This window comes from Lepisosteus oculatus, chromosome 14 (assembly GCF_040954835.1).
Source record: "Lepisosteus oculatus isolate fLepOcu1 chromosome 14, fLepOcu1.hap2, whole genome shotgun sequence".
NCBI classification, from domain to species: domain Eukaryota; kingdom Metazoa; phylum Chordata; class Actinopteri; order Semionotiformes; family Lepisosteidae; genus Lepisosteus; species Lepisosteus oculatus.
In genome coordinates, this window is record NC_090709.1 from 38,884,703 (window position 1) to 38,903,273 (window position 18,571).

General features: G+C 47.4%; 1 long non-coding RNA gene across 2 annotated transcripts in view; it reads right to left on the reverse strand.

Annotated features, from left to right (window-relative positions):
* Window positions 1–2,795: 2,795 nt before the first annotated feature.
* Window positions 2,796–18,571, reverse strand: part of LOC107076155 (uncharacterized) — a 118,356-nt gene continuing 102,580 nt past the window's right edge. Inside the window, exons 1-8 of one of the 2 annotated variants that reach the window (XR_011192118.1) lie at window positions 13,320–14,635; window positions 12,335–13,225; window positions 11,144–11,796; window positions 10,850–10,906; window positions 10,556–10,660; window positions 8,484–8,694; window positions 3,338–3,455; window positions 2,796–3,249 (exon numbers count right to left, since the gene is read on the reverse strand). This is a non-coding gene — a long non-coding RNA (uncharacterized lncRNA). Of the gene's footprint in view, window positions 3,250–3,337; window positions 3,456–8,483; window positions 8,695–10,555; window positions 10,661–10,849; window positions 10,907–11,143; window positions 11,797–12,334; window positions 13,226–13,319; window positions 14,636–18,571 lie in introns of those variants that run through there. The other variant, XR_011192117.1, reaches the window with a different exon arrangement.

Sequence of the window (18,571 nt, forward strand, 5' to 3'; positions counted from 1 at the left end):
TTATGTGACTATTTGTGCAAATTAAATGAAAACCAAGCATCTTCTTTTCTACAGGTTTTGATCCCACAGCCTCTGTGTTAGAAGCCCAGAGCTCTTCCACTGCGCCACAGTGTCTCTGTGAGTCTGGGGCTCCTGTGTGCTCTTGGCCTTCCCAGCTCAGGGTTCGAGACTGAGGGATAAAAGACAGACCGAATGAGCTCTCCTTCAGGACAGGAGCCAGTGGACGAGTGGAGATGGTGCTGAGTTCCTGAGCACAAGGTTGTGGGTTCAAGTCCTGGCTGAGAGCTGAGGTGAATTTGCAGTGTGATCCTCCCCAGCAGTGAGAGGGTGAGAAGTAAAAGCCCACAGCCCTTGTGTCTTTATTTATCAGCGTGTTACTGTTCACAAGAATTAAATTAACAAAAGCTCCTGGTCCTTCCAGGATTTGAACCCACAACCTCCAGGCAGAAGTCCAGAGCTCTTCCCCTGAGCCACAGCATGTCTTTGTAGGTGTGGGGCTCCTGTGGGCTCTTGGTCTTCTTCCCAGTTCAGGGCTGAAACGGAGGGATAAGAGACAGACCGAATCCCTCTCCACTCCGGGCAGCAGACGGAGGAGTGGAGATGGTGCTGGGCTCATGACCGCAAGGTTGTGGGTTCAAATCCTGGCTGGTCCCTGGTAAGTATCACCCAGGTGAGTATCCAAGGTAAGTATGTGGGCTGGGTAGACAGGAGGGGTAGACAGGGCTAGGCAGGAGGGTGGGACAGTCAGGTTGAGAGGGTGGGGTAGGTAGGACAGGCAGGGCCAGGTAGTGCAGGTAGGAGGAGGGTGGGGTAGACAGGCCCAGCTAGCAGGTGGGGGCAGGTCAGCTGAGAGAGGACAGGCAGGGCTGGGAGGTGCAGGCAGGGGGTTAGGTAGAGGGGGTAGATAGGGGTAGACAGGTGCAGGCAGCAGGAGGTGGGTGGGGTAGGCAGGACCAGGTAGGGTAGAATAGCAGGGGGGTGGGGTAGGTTAGGGGAGACAGGGGGTTAGGTAGAGCTGGGAGGGGCAGGCAGGATCAGGTGAGGTAGGAGGTGGCCTGGGCTGAGGAGGAGAGAGTAAGAGAAGGAGCAGAGAGGAGCCCAGGCCACAGGGGGGTCAGATAGGGGGGGTAGAGGAGGGTCAGGTGAGGTAGGAGGTGGCCTGGGCTGAGAAGGAGTGGAGAAGAGCCCAGGCCACGGGGGGGTGGTCAGGTAGGGTAGAGAAGGTAGGCAGGGCTAGGAGAGGAGGTGGGTGGGGTAGGCAGGAGCAGGCAGCCTAGAATAGGGGGTGGGGGTAGGTTAGGGGAGGAGGGTAGGCAGGAGCAGGCAGAATAGGGGGTGGGGGAGGAGGGTGTGGACAGGTAGGGGGAGAAGAGGTGGGCTGATGTTTTTTTTTTCCATGTTCTCCCCCCCCCCCCCCAACCCCCCATTAGTAACTAGTGTCATTAAATACTATATAAAAAAAAAGATATTACAGATACTAATTATTTATATATATTACACAGATCGGGGGGGGGGGGGGGGGGTGAGAAACATCAGCCCACTCTCCCCCTACCTGTCAACACCCCCACATCCTCATCCTCCACCACCTACCCCACCCCCTATTCTACCTGCTCCTGCCTACCCCACCCACCTCCTCCTGCCTGCCTCTCCTAACCCTGCCTACCTACCCTAACCCCCCCTATCTGACCCCCCCTGTGGCCTGGGCTCCTCTCTGCTCCTTCTCTTACTCTCTCCTCCTCAGCCCAGGCCACCTCCTACCTCACCTGATCCTGCCTGCCCCTCCCAGCTCTACCTAACCCCCTGTCTCCCCTAACCTACCCCACCCCCCTGCTATTCTACCCTACCCCACCCCCCTGCTATTCTACCCTACCTGGTCCTGCCTACCCCACCCACCTCCTGCTGCCTGCACCTGTCTACCTCTCCTAGCCCTGCCTACCCCCTCTACCTAACCCCCTGCCTGCACCTCCCAGCCCTGCCTGTCCTCTCTCAGCTGACCTGCCCCTGCCCCCACCTGCTAGCTGGGCCTGTCTACCCCACCCTCCTCCTACCTGCACTACCTGGCCCTGCCTGTCCTACCTACCCCACCCTCTCAACCTGACTGTCCCACCCTCCTGCCTAGCCCTGTCTACCCCTCCTGTCTACCCAGCCCACATACTTACCTTGGATACTCACCTGGGTGATACTTACCAGGGACCAGCCAGGATTTGAACCCACAACCTTGCGGTCATGAGCCCAGCACCGTCTCCACTCCTCCGTCTGCTGCCCGGAGCGGAGAGGGATTCGGTCTGTCTCTTATCCCTCCGTTTCAGCCCTGAACTGGGAAGAAGACCAAGAGCCCACAGGAGCCCCACACCTACAAAGACACACTGTGGCTCAGGGGAAGAGCTCTAGACTTCCGCCTGGAGGTTGTGGGTTCAAATCCTGGAAGGACCAGGAGCTTTTGTTAATTTAATTTTTGTGAACAGTAACACACTGATAAATAAAGACACAAGGGCTGCGGGCTTTTACTTCTCACCCTCTCACTGCTGGGGAGGATCACACTGCAAATTCATCTCAGCTCTCAGCCAGGACTTGAACCCACAACCTTGTGCTCAGGAGCTCAGCACCATCTCCACTCCTCCACTGGCTCCTGTCCTGAAGGAGAGCTCATTCGGTCTGTCTTTTATCCCTCAGGCTCGAACCCTGAGCTGGGAAGGCCAAGAGCACACAGGAGCCCCAGACTCACAGAGACACTGTGGCGCAGTGGAAGAGCTCTGGGCTTCTAACACAGAGGCTGTGGGATCAAAACCTGTAGAAAACAAGATGCTTGGTTTTCATTTAATTTGCACAAATATTCACATAATTAAACTTTTATTTTGATTGATTTTTTAGGAACAACTGAGCCCCAACACAGAGGAGCCTGTAGGACATCCAGCAAGATTAATCCTGAGACCCAAAACAAGCTCCTGCCCTCGTTTAAGTCTGATTTTTATAGGGGATCATCCCCAACGAGGCCCAGGAGAACAACCTGCAGCCTATAATCACCTGCCTAATTGGTGGAAGACGATTGGTGGGGAGACAGTTAAAAGGCAGGAGGGGAGGCCTTCAGTCTGGTGCTGCTGGGGACAGAGAGCAGTTGTGCTGAGCAGAGCAGGAGGGAAGAGCTGCAGAGCTGAGCTGTGTCGGGGGAGGAGGTCTGACTGCTGAGCCTGGGAGCTGGGAGTCTGACTTGTCTTCACAGAGGCCTGGGGAAGCCGACTGCACGTCTAGCTACAGTTGGGAGAAGAACTAGAGGTTTGTCTTGTGGTTTCTGGAACGCTTCATCTCAAACTGTGAATAAAGAGCCCTGTTTCCTTACCTTGTGGCTGTGAGTGTCTGTCCTGAGAGCTGTCCAGCTGTGCCTCAGCTGCAGTAGGAGGAGGATGGGGACTGTGAACTGCACAGTGGGTCAGGGCAGGTCCCTTGTCCCCTCAGAGCTGAAAAAGATGAAAAACTACTGGGTTTAGCTTCTGTGTGAGAGACTCCCCTGGCCAGGAGGTGAGAGCAGTCATGAGGATCAGCTGTTACTTGTTTCCTCATTCTCCCAGAGTGAATCCCATCAGAGGGTCACCAGCCCCCCTCCCCTGCAGCGCCCTGAACACCAGGACCACTGAGCAGTAGGCTTGCAAACTGTCCCAGATCGGTTTCTGTGTTGGAGGCGAGAGCTCTTCTCTACCTCTGCTCCTCCAACAGCACTACCGCCCTCTGTCACTGCCTGCTTTTCAAATGTCTTCTGACCAATCATCTCTGTCCCAGGGGTCAGGTGACTGAATGGAGCAGGGCCTTGTGGGTGATGCAGTTCTCCCAGCCCTCTGCATGAGCTCTACTCCACCCCCCTCATTATACACACTGGCTACAGCCTAGAATTAACAGCTGCATCAGTAACCCAGGGGAGGCAGCCTATTGGCCACCATTCCCTCATGGCCTGCTGGGAACTGTAGTGCAGCCTGGAGGGGATTACTCTGCTGGAGAATCAAGGTGGGGGAAGAGGCAGATGCTTAGAGACACCCTGCCCTCTGCTGGCTAAAGGCTGTAAGTGCCTTTCCCCTCCCTCCATCTCTGAGCAAGATGCCTCTTGGTGCAGTGATTTCAAACAGAAGCTGTGACTTTAATAAGGGTGCCCCTTTCCTTTCTGTCTGAGGCTGCAGCGTGGGGCTTTGGGTACAGTGACAGGAGAGAACACTGGCCCTGTGCCTGTGAGAATCATGAGATGTGGTGTGGCCAGCCCCTGAGTTAATATTCACCACCTCCGCATAGTGACTTTATTCACAGCTCCACCAGCTCTGCTCCTGACACGGCTGTTCTCCAGTCAGGTTGCTTTTCATGATCAAGATGACACCAGGACCCCTGCGAGTTGTGCAAATAACAGGCACAGCTTTGTGCTGGAGTACAGAGAGCCCCAGGGGTGAACTTACCCACATTGAGTTCAGAGTCCTTACACCTGACCCCATCTGTAATCAGGAAATTATGATAAATCTGATACACCAGTCAGTCACTGTGCTGCCACAACACAGATAAAAGCTGTGTTCAGAGAAAGCAGGAAAAGGCTGGAGTGTTACTGCAGCAGGTGTGGGAGATGAGGACACAGGGCTGCACACTGGACAGTATGTGTGACAGTTAAGGGTGGAGTGTTCAGTATTACAACAATGTACAGGAGAGGACAACACCAGTGAGCCTATCACAACACTACAGGTACAGAGTCCAGCCCACCATGACCAGAATTACAATACAAGCACAGTCAGGGCACAGGGCTGAGTACTACTTTACAGTTATGAACTTAGGCCATAAGCCTGAGCACTACAGCAGTATATCGAGATATACCGATAAGAGAGCAGTAGAGTAGGCATCAGTACAGCCCCGCTAAAAAGTTTAGTACACAAAGTTTACCTTAATGGTAAGTACACTCCAGCCGGCGGAGTTAAATATATAGTTCTGTTTACAGTAGTACATTGAAAAGCTCAGAACACAGACTTGAATATTTCAACAGTACTGCAGCTCTCTTAGGCCACAGTGCTGAGTATGACAAGAGTACAGGAGCAGAGTTCAGTAAATGGTTCAGACTATAAGCCTAGAACAGGTGAGAGTTCAGTCTATAATTCAAAGTACTATGAAAATACAGACGCAGAGTTGAGTAAAGCATCTGACAACTACAGCAACGTTAGGGGCATTAGTGGGGAGTAGCACTATGGGAGAGGAGCAGAGTTCAGTTCAAGTTCCAGAATAAACGCAGCACCAGTGAGTTCAGTACCCAGTTCTCAATAATACAGCAGTACAGGTGAGGTCAGGAAACAGATATGAGTTCCACAGTACAATGTACAGCTATGAGCTTAGGATATAGTTCTGCCTACAGTAGTACATAGAGCTACAAAAACAGACTTAAATATTACAGCACAACAGTGGAAAGCCTAGTCAACAGGTCTATCACAAACGTACAGGAGCAGACTTCAGCAAATACTGCAGCAGTAAAGATCACAACAGGCAAGAGTTCAAGACAGATCAGAGTCCTATTACAGCACAGAGGCAGAGTTCAGTACACAGGTCTCACTATTTCAACAATACAAGCAGAAGCAGTATACAGGTTTGACCATTACAACAGTACAGGAACAGAGTTCAGTCTTTACTTCAAAGTACTACAACCATACAGAAGTAGAGTTCAGTACACATTTCAGAATTTAAACTCAGTACAAGTGAGTTCAGGACACAGCTCTCACGTTTACAACAGTACAAGAAGAGTTCAGTACAGTACACAAGACAATTACAGTAGTACAAGCAGGACTTCAGGATACAGGTAAGGTCATTATACAGGGCTGAGAATCACAACAGTACAGGTACAGAGTTCAGTACATAAGTTTAAACAACTGAAGCTCAGTACAGCACATAAGACAAACAGCAGTACAAGCAAGACTTCAGGAAACCAGTAAAGTCATTACACACATTTCAGTATTACAACAGTACATGTGAGGTCAAAATACAGATCTGAGTAGTACAGTACAATGTACAGTTAAGAGGTCAGAATACAGTTATGATTACAATAGTACATGTAAGAGCTCAGAACACAGACTTGAATATTACAACACAATACAGGGGAAAGATTAACACACAGGGCTGAGTACTGCAGTACAGGATCAGAAGTCGGTACATGTTTCAGAATTAAAGCTCAGTACAGGTGAGTTCAGTCTACAGGTTTCAGTACTACAACAGTACATGTGAGGGTCATTACACAGGTCTGAGTTACAACAGTAGAGGTCAGAGTTCAGTACACCTTTCAGCATCAAAGCTCAGTACAGCTGATTAGTTCAGCACACGTGAGTATTACAGGAGAACTTCAACACTATTTTTACATTTCCAGGTTATACTGAACCAGCGATGAGTGTTTCACACGACAATGAACTACCACCTGTACAACCTCCACTTCACAACACAACAGAGATGAAGTTTCAATGTACTGTCTGAGCAACACCATATCGCCATCACAGTCTGCAGTTCAGAACGAGGCAACAAAACAGAGTCGTGAAAGCAGCCCTCTTACACTGTAAACATGCTCTTGACCAAGAGATGTTGCCACTATATTCATGTTAAATATTTTCATGAAACCGATACAGCGACATTTTTTAGATTCCTTAAATATTGTGGAAAAAAGCAGTAAATTTGATGGAAAATCACACATAAAAGAGACATTCCTGCAGGGCTTATATTTCTGGAGGACATGCTGTGTCACAGGCTGTGTTTGTGATCTGAACGAGTGCAGGTGAACTGAATTCAACAGCTCGATTTCAAGACTGTTCTACCCACAAACACTACTTACTTGTCAGCTCAGCACACAGATGTTGAACAGTTCTGGGTGAAATGTGCTGCACAACCTGTGCTTGCTGGATGGGACTTGTGGAGGAGACCCACATCAGTGCCTGTTTATGACCCGTCTCCTTCCTGGCTGATCCCTTGGAGAAGGAGACAGTGCTCTCTCACAACAGAGGAGCGGACCAGCAGAAAGTCAAACTGTTCTGAACAGTCAAACACGCGACAGTGAGGCTTCGATTGAAATACAGACGCCACTTCAAAAAGACCAGAAAGGATTAAGGCTGGTAGGAGTGCCCATTTCATGTGTGTGTACAGCAGCTAGTGAGCAGGAAGGATGTGGCCAACATACAGCACGTTCACAAAGGTGCATTTAATATGAAATTTATACAGTTTTCTGATACTGTCAGTTTTTGTTAGCGAGATTTAATAACTGGTCTAAGCAAGTTGAGAGAGTTCAGCACAGTTTTACACACAGGTTTATCACAGGATTTAGAATTGGGCTGGATTACAGGCAAGAGCTCAGCACACTGGTGTAACACTGGGTATTAACATTCAGCACAGGAGAGTTTAGTACACAGATTTGAGTGTTAAATCACAGGACAGGGAACGGCACAGAGTACTGGTTTGTCATTGAGTAGTAAAGTTCAGCACAGCACACCCATGAGTCGTTAATTAAAGTGGAGAATTCAGCACACAGAACTGTCATTATTACAGAGCAGTACAGTTGAGAATTCAGCACACAGATGTGTCATGGAGTATTATAGGACAGTGTACAGAGTCCACCACACAGGTATGAGTATTACAACTGTCCATATTAGAGTTCGTCAAACAGGTGTCAAAAAGTATTGAAGCTCAATACAGCCGAGAGTTCAGTACACAAGTTTGAGTACTACAACACCACAGGCAACAGTTCAGCACTCAGGTTCAAATACTAAAACAATACAGTTCAGCACACAGGTGTGTCAGAGTATTAAAGCTCAGTGTAGGAGAGAGTTCAGTACACAGGTCTGAGTGTTACAACTGTCCATATTAGAGTTCGTCACACAGGTGTGTCAGTGTCATCATTGCAGCTCAATACAGGTGATAATTCAGCACACTGATCTGTCCCTGATTATTAAAGCGCAGTACAGTTGAAGAATCAGTACACAGGTGTGTCTGAGTATTAAACTACAGTACAGGTGAGAGCTGAGCACACAGGGTTGAGTTCTGAAGCAGAATAAAGGTTTTAGTTCAGCACACAGGTGTGTTGAGTATTAAAGCTCAGTACAGGCATGAGTTCAGCTCACTGGTCTGAGTATTACAACTGTACACAGGTTCAAGTACTAAAGCACAGTACAGGTGAGCATTTAGCACACAGTGTGTCACCGAGTGCCAGTGTTAAGGTACAGCCTTCATGAGACGTCAGCACACTATTGTCAACACTACACTGTCCACAATACACCTCTATAATAAAACATCAGAACAGTAACTGAAGCACCTGTCTCTGGGGTACAAGAGCTGTGTCCCCCTCTGGAATCGAACCCTGAACTCTGCAACCCACCGGTCCTAATCCCAGCTCAGCACTGCGAAGCTGCTGTTTCACAGACCACATGCAGCTGGACTGAGAGAAAGAGCCGAGCAGAGAGACGCCACAGAGGAAGAAATACAGACAGCAGAGAGCTCCTCACCTCCCTCCCAACTCTCCGTCCACACCTGTCTTCCCACTGTCAGCCTCTGGACATCCTGGAAAACTGGGGAAAAGAACACAGGAGAGATCATACAACCCACATCCCAACTAATCCACACCCATCTTCCCACTGTCAGCCTCTGGACATCCTGGAAAACTGGGGAAAAGAATACAGGAGAGATCATACAACCCACATCCCAACTAATCCATACCTGTCTTCCCACTGTCAGCCTCTGGACATCCTGGAAAACAACACAGGGAAGAGTCCAATCAGCATACATACCAGTCTTTCCACTGTCAACATCTGGACAGCCAGGAAAATCAGGGAAAAGAATAAATGAGTCTAAATTAGATCCCAACTCCACACCTCTCTTCCCACTGTCAGCCTCTGGACAATTAGGAAAACTAGGGAAACGAGAGACTGGAGAGAGCATCTAACCTCCATCACAACTCCCCATCCACTCCCATCTTCCCTCTGTCAGCCTCTGGACATCCTGGAAAACTGGGGAAAAGAATACAGGAAAGGTCATCCAATATGCATCCTAACTAATCCACACCTGTCTTCCCACTGTCAGCCTCTGGACATCCTGGAAAATCTGGGAGTTAATACAGCAGAGAGCATCCAACCTGCATCTGAACTCCTCATCCAGCCCGCTGTGATGTTGCTCACGCTTTTGAGAGACAAAGCAGGAGGAGTCCTCTTGGGGCTCCAGATCTCCACCTGGACCAGGGGCACCAGCAGCTCTTCATCACCATCGTCACCCTCACAGGCTCCAGCAGGCAGGAGGAGGAGGGGGTGGCATGTCTACTTTAGGGACTTCCTGTTTCCCTAATTCAGGAATAAGACCATCTGGTTTCACTGACTAAAAACCACAATTACCCACCAGTATGGGATAGAAACAATTATTCAGGAAAAGCACTGCTGGTTTGTCTGGTTTAGGGACCCTAGTTGGACAATTACCAACCAGTGTGGCAGATATCTCAGTTATTCTGGAAAACCTGTCTGGGTGAGTGACTATACCAGTAAACCAGGAACCAGCACAGTGAATATATACAGTCATCACTGTGGACAGGAACTGTCTGGTTCAGGGACGAGACCACACAGCTGACAACCAGAAAGGGTGAACTGATTCAGGAAAGACGTCATCTGGTTTAGGGACAAGGCAGTACAGTTAAGAGAGTATGGTGATTGTGTAATAATTATTCAGGAAAAACACCATCTGCTTCACTGGAAAGTAAAATGAATAACCAGTCCAGTGCATCTATAACACAAATCCATCATTACACCATCTGGTTTAGTGATGAGACTGTACAATTAACAACCACTATGGTGAATACATACTGTAGGATAATTAATGAGGAAAAGCTTCATGATTTAGTGACTCCAAAGTAAAATTAACAACCAGTAGAGTGAATATAAGATTATTAATAAGGAAAAAGACTGTTTGGTATAATGACTAGAAAGTACAATTATTAACCAGCACAGTACAGAGAATATAGAAGATAATTAGTAAGGAGAAACTGTCCAGTTTAGTGACTAGAAATTAAAGTTAACAACCTAATAACCAGTAAAAAGAATATACAACCTAAGTCATCATGAAAAACACGGTCTGGTTCAGTGACTAGACAGAAAATTTAACAGCCAGTACAGTGAATAGAGAGCATACAGTAATAATGGAAAACTGTCTGGATTGCGATTGGAAATTAACATAAAAAGGGAGAATAATTAATACATAATTATTCAGGAAAATCTGTCCGATTTAGTGACCAGAAACTACAATTAACAACGGTGAAAATATAACTAATAAGGAAAAACTCCATCTGGTTTAGTGACAAAGCAGTCAAATTAAAAACCAGTACAGAGAATAGAAAATTATTATTAATAATACAGGAGAGATCATCCAACATGGATCCCAACTAATCCACACCTGTCTTCCCACTGTCAGCCTCAGAAAAACTGGGGAAAAGAATACAGGAGACACCATCTAACCCATCTTCCCACTGCCAGCCTCTGGACATCCTGGAAAATAATACAGGAGAGATCATCCAACATGCATCCCAACTAATCCACACCTGTCTTCCCACTGTCAGCCTCAGTCATTCTGCTGTCTTCATTTCCAGAGAGCTTTCCTCCTGCATCTGGACTCCTCATCCAGACCACTGGGTTGTTGTTCATGCCTTTGAGAGAGAAACATGAAACTGCTCTCAAACTGAGCAACAACAACCGAGAGCAACTCCCAACATCACTCGACACAGAGGAGCAGTGGGGGTCCCTTCACAGCTAAAAACAGCAGAGACACGTCTGAACTCTCTTCCACTCCTGATGGTGACAAGAAAAATACTCCATCTACTACTGGTCCTACTCACATTGGCAGTACTGCTTCATTAGCATCCCTCCTGAAAATACAGCTTTTCTTTGAGCTCCTGCAGGAGAGAGAAAAATACTGATTTTATTACTAATGCTGCTACTGAAAACACCATTACTGCTTCGATTACTAATGCTGCTTCTCAAATTAAAACATTACAGCTCCTGAGACTAGTCTATTACTGTTAATAAAACATGGAAAACTCATGATACGAATACTACAAGTACGTCAAATACTAAATCACTGCTGATCAGTTCACGTCACTAACCTGTGACACAGGAGTGACCAGACTAACCTGACCTTGTGCTCGAGCTGGACTCGGGTTCGAGAGTGTAGTGTCAACAGCACACTGACCAGCTCCTTGTGAGGGAGGGACAGCAGGAGGTCAGGACACAGCCCTGAGGGTCATCCCCTGGCACCCCGACAGGAGGAGTCCTCTTGGGGCTCCAGCAGCTCTTCGTCACCATCGTCATCCTCACAGGCTCCAGCAGGCAGGAGGAGGAGGAGGAGGAGGAACATCCTGGCCGTCTCCCAGAGACGACTCCTGCTCCACCCCCTCAGAGAGCGCGGATCCGGATCGGTCCGGTCTGCTCCCAGTGGGATCGTGGAAGACCAGCGTCGCCTGCGAGGGAGCCTCACCTGGTCTGACCTCACCTGCCCTTCAGGACCAGTCAAGCAGACCCCCTTGTCCTCTACCTGCAGGTGTGGGGGCGCCCTCTCCAGCGGGGGACAGTGTTACCCCACTCCCAGTCCCTCCCTGCGTCTGGTGGGAATAAACAGGCCTGAAGGCAGCCTGTGCTCCACCGAGTCCCGACTGCTCCGGCCCAGAGCTGCTGTGCTGGAGAAACAGGCGTGTTGTCCACAGGCTCTCTTCCTCACCTCCTCCTCCTCACACCCCCGGGCTCCTCCTCCTCCTCCTGCCACCCCTGGGTGTCCAGGCACTGGGCTCTATTCACCATGAGAATAATGGAAAAACTGTCTAGTTTAGTGACCAACAATGAAACTTAACCAGTACAGTGAATAAATACCATACGTGTTCATGAAGAACACCAGCGTTTCAGTGACTGGACAGAACAGAGGACGTACAAGACAGTTCATGAGGACAAACTGCCCAGCTTCGTGACTAGAAATGAAAAACACCCACCAGTCCAGGGAACACAGAACATTCAGGAACAACACCGTCAGGCTCACTAATTAGACAATCAACAGCCATGGTGAATATATACCAGAATATTTCAGGAAAACCCCTGCCTGCTGTAGTGACTAGAAATTAACATTAACAGCACAGTGAATATGACTCGTGAAAAACACTGGATACCTCTGTGGCCACACAGCACATGGACAGGCGGCACAGCGAGTGTCCAGCGCAGGCCGTCTCTGGACAGGGAAACGAGGCGACTGAGGTTCAGGTGCAGGGTGTCAGCTCTAATTGGGGGCGTTTGTGTCTGTGTTGGGTGAACCTTATAGGAACCACAGCCCTACTTACACACAATCTCTCTGTGTCACAGCTCCAGACGTGCTCGGGTCGCCAACAGACATTAAGACGAAACCGTCGTGCGCAGAACCTGGGTGCGAACCCCTCGCGGTGGCCGACAGCCTGAAGCCCGGGACCCCTAGACAGCCCCCACGCAGGGCACCTCCCTGGGGCTGCTCCGCCGGGCCTGGACACGGCGTCCCCAGCTCCTCGCGCCCGCGACTGGCCTGGCCCCTCAAGAGCCCCCCGCTGGCCGCCCTGAGCAGGACGCGTGGGGTCACCGAGTCACCGAGCCCCCGAGTTGTGCCGTCACTCCATCAAGAGGACCAGAGAGAGCCAGCTCCACTGAGCCACACCCGCCCGGGCCAGGAGCCCACCTCCACCCTGCTCCTTTCTCTCCACACTGTCCCCCGGGGCAGCTCCGTCCAGCAGGCTTTGTCCCAGACCTCGGCAGGCTGCAGCCTGGCCTGTCTCTTCCAGGGGCTCACCTGCGGCCCGCAGCAGTGGGGACCCCCTGAGCTCAGGCTGCTGTCCTCTGCTCTTCATGGGGGGCTCCCACACACCCCCGCCTACGTCCCGGAGAGCGCTCCTGACCTGCTCCACAGGAGAAAAGGGGCTTTTCTTCACGGCTGAAAGTCTTCTGGGGTCTTCCTCCCCTGTGGTCTCCTGGGGTCCCCCAGCGTGTCCTTGCTGCTTCACGTACCACACAGTGGGTTTGGACACCAACGTGTCGGCCACGTTTCTGGTGGATTCACTCCCATTTCTCAGTCCACGACGCCCCCTCACTGACACCCACACTTCTCTGGTGCTCAGGTGGAGAGGAGCAGACGGCCCGTCCAGAACCAGCTCCAGACCTTCAACGACACACAGCTGAGCAGCCGGGGGTCCCAGTACTGCTCCCCTCTGGAAGAGAGGAGAGACCGTGGATGAACAGGGCTGGTTCCTCTAAGGGTCACCCCATATACACACACACCCTAGAAAACAGGGTTTCTCGCACCTGAGGAAGGTTCCACAGCCGAAACGTTGCGGTTTCCGTCTTCTCTTTTCAGCAGGAAGAAACCTGTTACTTGTTCCACTACAGTCAATATATAACAGTTATTCATGAAAAACAACGAAGGGTCCTGTGGCCACACAGTCAAATCAATCACCAGTTCGGTGAATAAGAAAACATTCTGTATGGTTTGGTGACTGAACAGTGATGTTCAGAGCCGGTACCGTGAACACAGAACAACTGTTCAGGAAAAACAGTATGGTTTAGATCTAAATTACTAAGCAGTAGAGTGAAGATATAACACGAGTATTCATGGAAAACACCGTCTGGTTCTGTGACTACAGTCCAATTAACACCCAGCACGGGGAATATAGAACATAATTAATAAGGAAAAACTGTCCGGTTTAGAGACTAATGAGAATAATTAACAACCAGTACGGTGAACAATTACCCAGGAATAAAACCGTCTATAACATAATATAACAATTATTAAAGACCAATACTGTCTGGTTTAGCTACAAGAAATTAAAATTAACAACCAGGACAGCAAATATATCACATAAATATTCAGGAATAACACCGTCTGGTTTACTGATTAGACAGTAATATTAAGAACCACTACCGTGAATATAGAACAATTAATAAGGAAAAACTCTGTCCGGTTTAGAGACTAGAAATTAAAATTAACAACCACTACCGTGAATAATGAACACTTATTCAGGAAAAACGTCTGTATAATTAACAACCAGTACCGTGAATATAGAACATAATCAATAAGGAAAAACTCTGTCCGGTTTAGTGACTACTCTGTATAATTAACAACCAGTACGGTGAACAATTACTCAGGAATACAACCGTCTGGTTCTGTGGCTACACAGTACGTTGCACTACCAATCCGGTGAATATAGAACAATTATTCAGGAGAAACCGTCTGGTTCAGCGACTAGACAGTATAATTAAGAACCAGCTCGGTGAATATATAAGAAAACTGGTAAGGAAATTCTGTATGGTTTAGTGACTCAACAGTAATATTAACAACCAGGACAGTGAATATAGAACATAATTAATAAGTAAGCAAAAACTCCATTCGTTTAGTAACTAGAAATTAAAATTAACAACCAGTACCGTGAATAATGAACACTTATTCAGGAAAAACTCCGTCGGGTTTAGAGACTAATGAGAATAATTAACAACCAGGACGGTGAATATATACGACAATAACTCAGGAAGATCACAGCCTGGTTTAATGGCTACAAAACAATTAATAAACAGTAGAGTGAAGATATAACACGAGTATTCATGGAAAACACCGTCTGGGTCTGTGACTACAGTCCAATTAACAACCAGTACCGTAAATATAGAATATAATTAATAAGGAAAAACTGTGTCCGGTTTAGTGACTAGTCAGTATAATTAACAACCAGTACCGTGAATATAACAATTATTAAAGAAATACTTTCTGGTTTAGCAACAAGAAATTAAAATTAACAACCAGTACGGCGAATATATCACATAAATATTCAGGAATAACACCGTCTGGTTTACTGATAAGACAGTAATATTAAGAACCACTAACGTGAATACAGAACATTATTAATACGGAAAAGCTCTGTCAGGTTTAGTGACTAGAAATTAAAATTAACAACCAGTACCGTGAATACAGAATATAATTAATAAGGAAAAGCTCTGTCCGGTTTAGTGACTAGTCAGTATAATTAACACCAGTACGGTGCGGTGAATATATAACAATAATTAAAGACAAATACTGTCTGGTTTAGCTAGAAAAACTTAACCACCAGTCCAGAAAATCTCACATAAATATCCAGGAATAACACCGTCTGTCCGGTTTAGTGACTATTCAGTATAATTAACAACCAGTACCGTGAATACAGAACATTATTAATACGGAAAACCGCTGTCCGGTTTAGTGACTAGAAATTAAAATTAACAACCAGTACCGTGAATATAGAATATAATTAATAAGGAAAAACTCTGTCCGGTTTAGTGACTAGTCTGTATAATTAACACCCAGCACAGTGAAAATTACAATTATTAAAGAAATATTGTCTGGTTTAGCTACAAGAAATTTAAATTAACAACCAGTACGGCGAATATATCACATAAATATTCAGGAATAACACCGTCTGGTTTACTGATAAGACAGTAATATTAAGAACCAGTACCGTGAATACAGAATATAATTAATACGGAAAAGCTCTGTCCGGTTTAGTGACTAGAAATTAAAATTAACAGCCAGTACCGTGAATACAGAATATAATTAATAAGGAAAAACTCCATCCGGTTTAGTAACTAGAAATTAAAATTAACACCCAGTACCGTGAACATAGAACATAATTAATAAGGAAAAGCTCTGTCCGGTTTAGTGATTAGTCAGTATAATTAACACCAGTACGGTGCGGTGAATATATAACAATAATTAAAGACAAATACTGTCTGGTTTAGCTAGAAAAACGTAACCACCAGTCCAGAAAATCTCTCACAAATATCCAGGAATAACACCCTCTGTCCGGTTTAGTGACTAGTCAGTATAATTAACCACCAGTACCGTGAATATAGAACATAATTAATAAGGAAAAACTCTGTCCGGTTTAGTGACTAGTCTGTATAATTAACAACCAGTACCGTGAATATAACAATTGTTAAAGACAAATACTGTCTGGTTTAGCTACAATAAATTTAAATTAACAACCAGGACAGCGAATATATCACATAAATATTCAGGAATAACACCGTCTGGATTACTGATTAGACAGTAATATTAAGAACCACTACCGTGAATATAGAATAAATTAATAAGGAAAAGCTCTGTCCGGATTAGTGATTAGTCAGTATAATTAACACCAGTACGGTGCGGTGAATATATAACAATAATTAAAGACAAATACTGTCTGGTTTAGCTACAAAAACTTAACCACCAGTCCAGAAAATCTCTCATAAATATCCAGGAATAAACCCGTCTGGCTCAGTGATCAGACAGTATAATTAAGAAACAGCTGGGTGAATATACCTTATAAGAAAATGGGTTGGAACAACTTCTGTAGGGATTAGTGACTGAACAGTAATATTGAGAACCAGTACCGTGAACACAGACCATAACGAACACGGAGAAGCTCTGTCCGGTTCGGCGACTAGAAATGAAAATGAAGACCCAGCACCGTGAATACAGAACAAGTGTTCGTGAAAACCGCTGTGTGGCTCAGTGACTCACAGCACAAGTCACAACCAGCCGGGAAGACCTCAGAACAAGGGAAAGCGCCGCTTGTTCTTCTTCACTAACGGCTTCACTGAATAAACAGCCAGGCACACACGTAATAAATCTACCAGTGCAGTAAAAACCTTTCTTACTGACGGGTACAGGGAACATCCGAGGAGAGCAGGACGCCGATACTCGTCTGTTTGACGAAGTAGCGCCGAGCGCCCTCAATTAAACAGGAGAGCCCACTTCCGACTCTCAATTTAACAGCAGAGTTCACTTCCGCCCCTCAATTAAAGAGGAGAGGCCACTTCCGCCCCTCAATTAAACAGTAGAGTCCACTTCCGCCCCTCAATTAAACAGTCTCACAATAATACCCTGCCTGTGAGGAGACTGGTGTAGTGACTGGGGCTCTTTCTGGGTCAAATTTTCAATTCAATCCAAGGTGCTTTATTAGCATGACCGATGGGTACAATCAGTGTTGCCAAAGCAAATGAAAATAATAAAATGAACATGGAACAAAACACAAAATAAAAGTCAAATAAAATCTACAGACATATTACAGACATTTACAACAAAGACATATCATAAAATATTGATATATACTGTAAACATATTGAGCGTTACTGGGAGACAGACTCACTGGTCCTCAGGCTGGGACAGGAGATCACACACTGTATTATTATTATTGAGAGACAGGCTCACTGTCTGTTCCTCAGGCTGGGACAGGAGATCACACACTGTATTATTATTATTGAGAGACAGGCTCACTGTCTGTTCCTCAGGCTGGGACAGGAGATCGCACACTGTATTATTATTATTGAGAGACAGGCTCACTGTCTGTTCCTCAGGCTGTGACAGGAGATCACACACTGTATTATTATTATTGAGAGACAGGCTCACTGTCTGTTCCTCAGGCTGGGACAGGAGTTCACACACTGGATTATTATTATTATTGAGAGACAGGCTCACTGTCTGTTCCTCAGGCTGTGACAGGAGGTCACACACTGTATTATTATTATTGAGAGACAGAATCCACAGTCGAAAAATGAAATAGGGTGCACTCTGAAAACACACAGGCGCTCCTGATCGGCTCACAGCTAACTGGGTCTCACAGGGGCTGGACTGGTCTAACTGGGTCTCACAGAGGCTAGACCAGTCATACTGGGGCTGGACTGGTGTGTGACTGGGTCTCACAGGGGCTAGACCAGTCATACTGGGGCTGGACTGGTGTGTAACTGGGTCTCACAGGGGCTAGACCAGTCGAACTGGGGCGGGACTGGTGTGTAACTGGGTCTCACAGGGGCTGGACCAGTCATACTGGGGCTGGACTGGGGTGTAACTGGGTCTCACAGGGGCTAGACCAGTCGAACTGGGGCGGGAGCGGTGTGGAACTGGGGCTGGGCTGGGCTGACGGAAGCGGAACTGGTCTGACTGGAGCCGGTCTGCTGAGAGAGAGAGAGAGAGGCAGACAGGCAGAATTTAAACCCCACCGGTTTAGCGGTTTAAGTGTGTCCCGAGTTCGTACGGACGGTGCGAATACTTTCCCACCGCCCGGACATGAGAGGCGAGCCGCGGTCCCTCGGGCAGGAGGGGCGGGGTGGTATCTCCCCCCCCCGCCCCGGGCGGCCGGTGGTTCAGCCCAGTCCGGCAGGTTCCCAGGGTCCCGGCGCCCGGCGGCGCAGTGCGCTCGGCCGCCAGCAGAGGGCGTGCGAGCACTCAATTCACTCCCTCAATCACTCGCTCGCTCATTCACTCACTCGCTCACTCAGTCCAGTTCAATTCAGTTCAAGGGGCTTTACTGGCACGACCGATGGGGACAATCCGTGTTGCCACAGCAAATAAAAATTATAAAATTAACCTGGAAAATAAAAAGAAAATAAAATCTCCAACAAAGACGGATCATAACGTATGTACATCTGCTGTAAACAGTGACGCTCGGCTCAGTCCAGTCCAGTTCAAGGCGCTTTACTGGCGTGAAGTCAGTACAGTCAGTGTTGCCACAGCAAAACACATACAGTTAACATGGAACACAGAGCTGCAG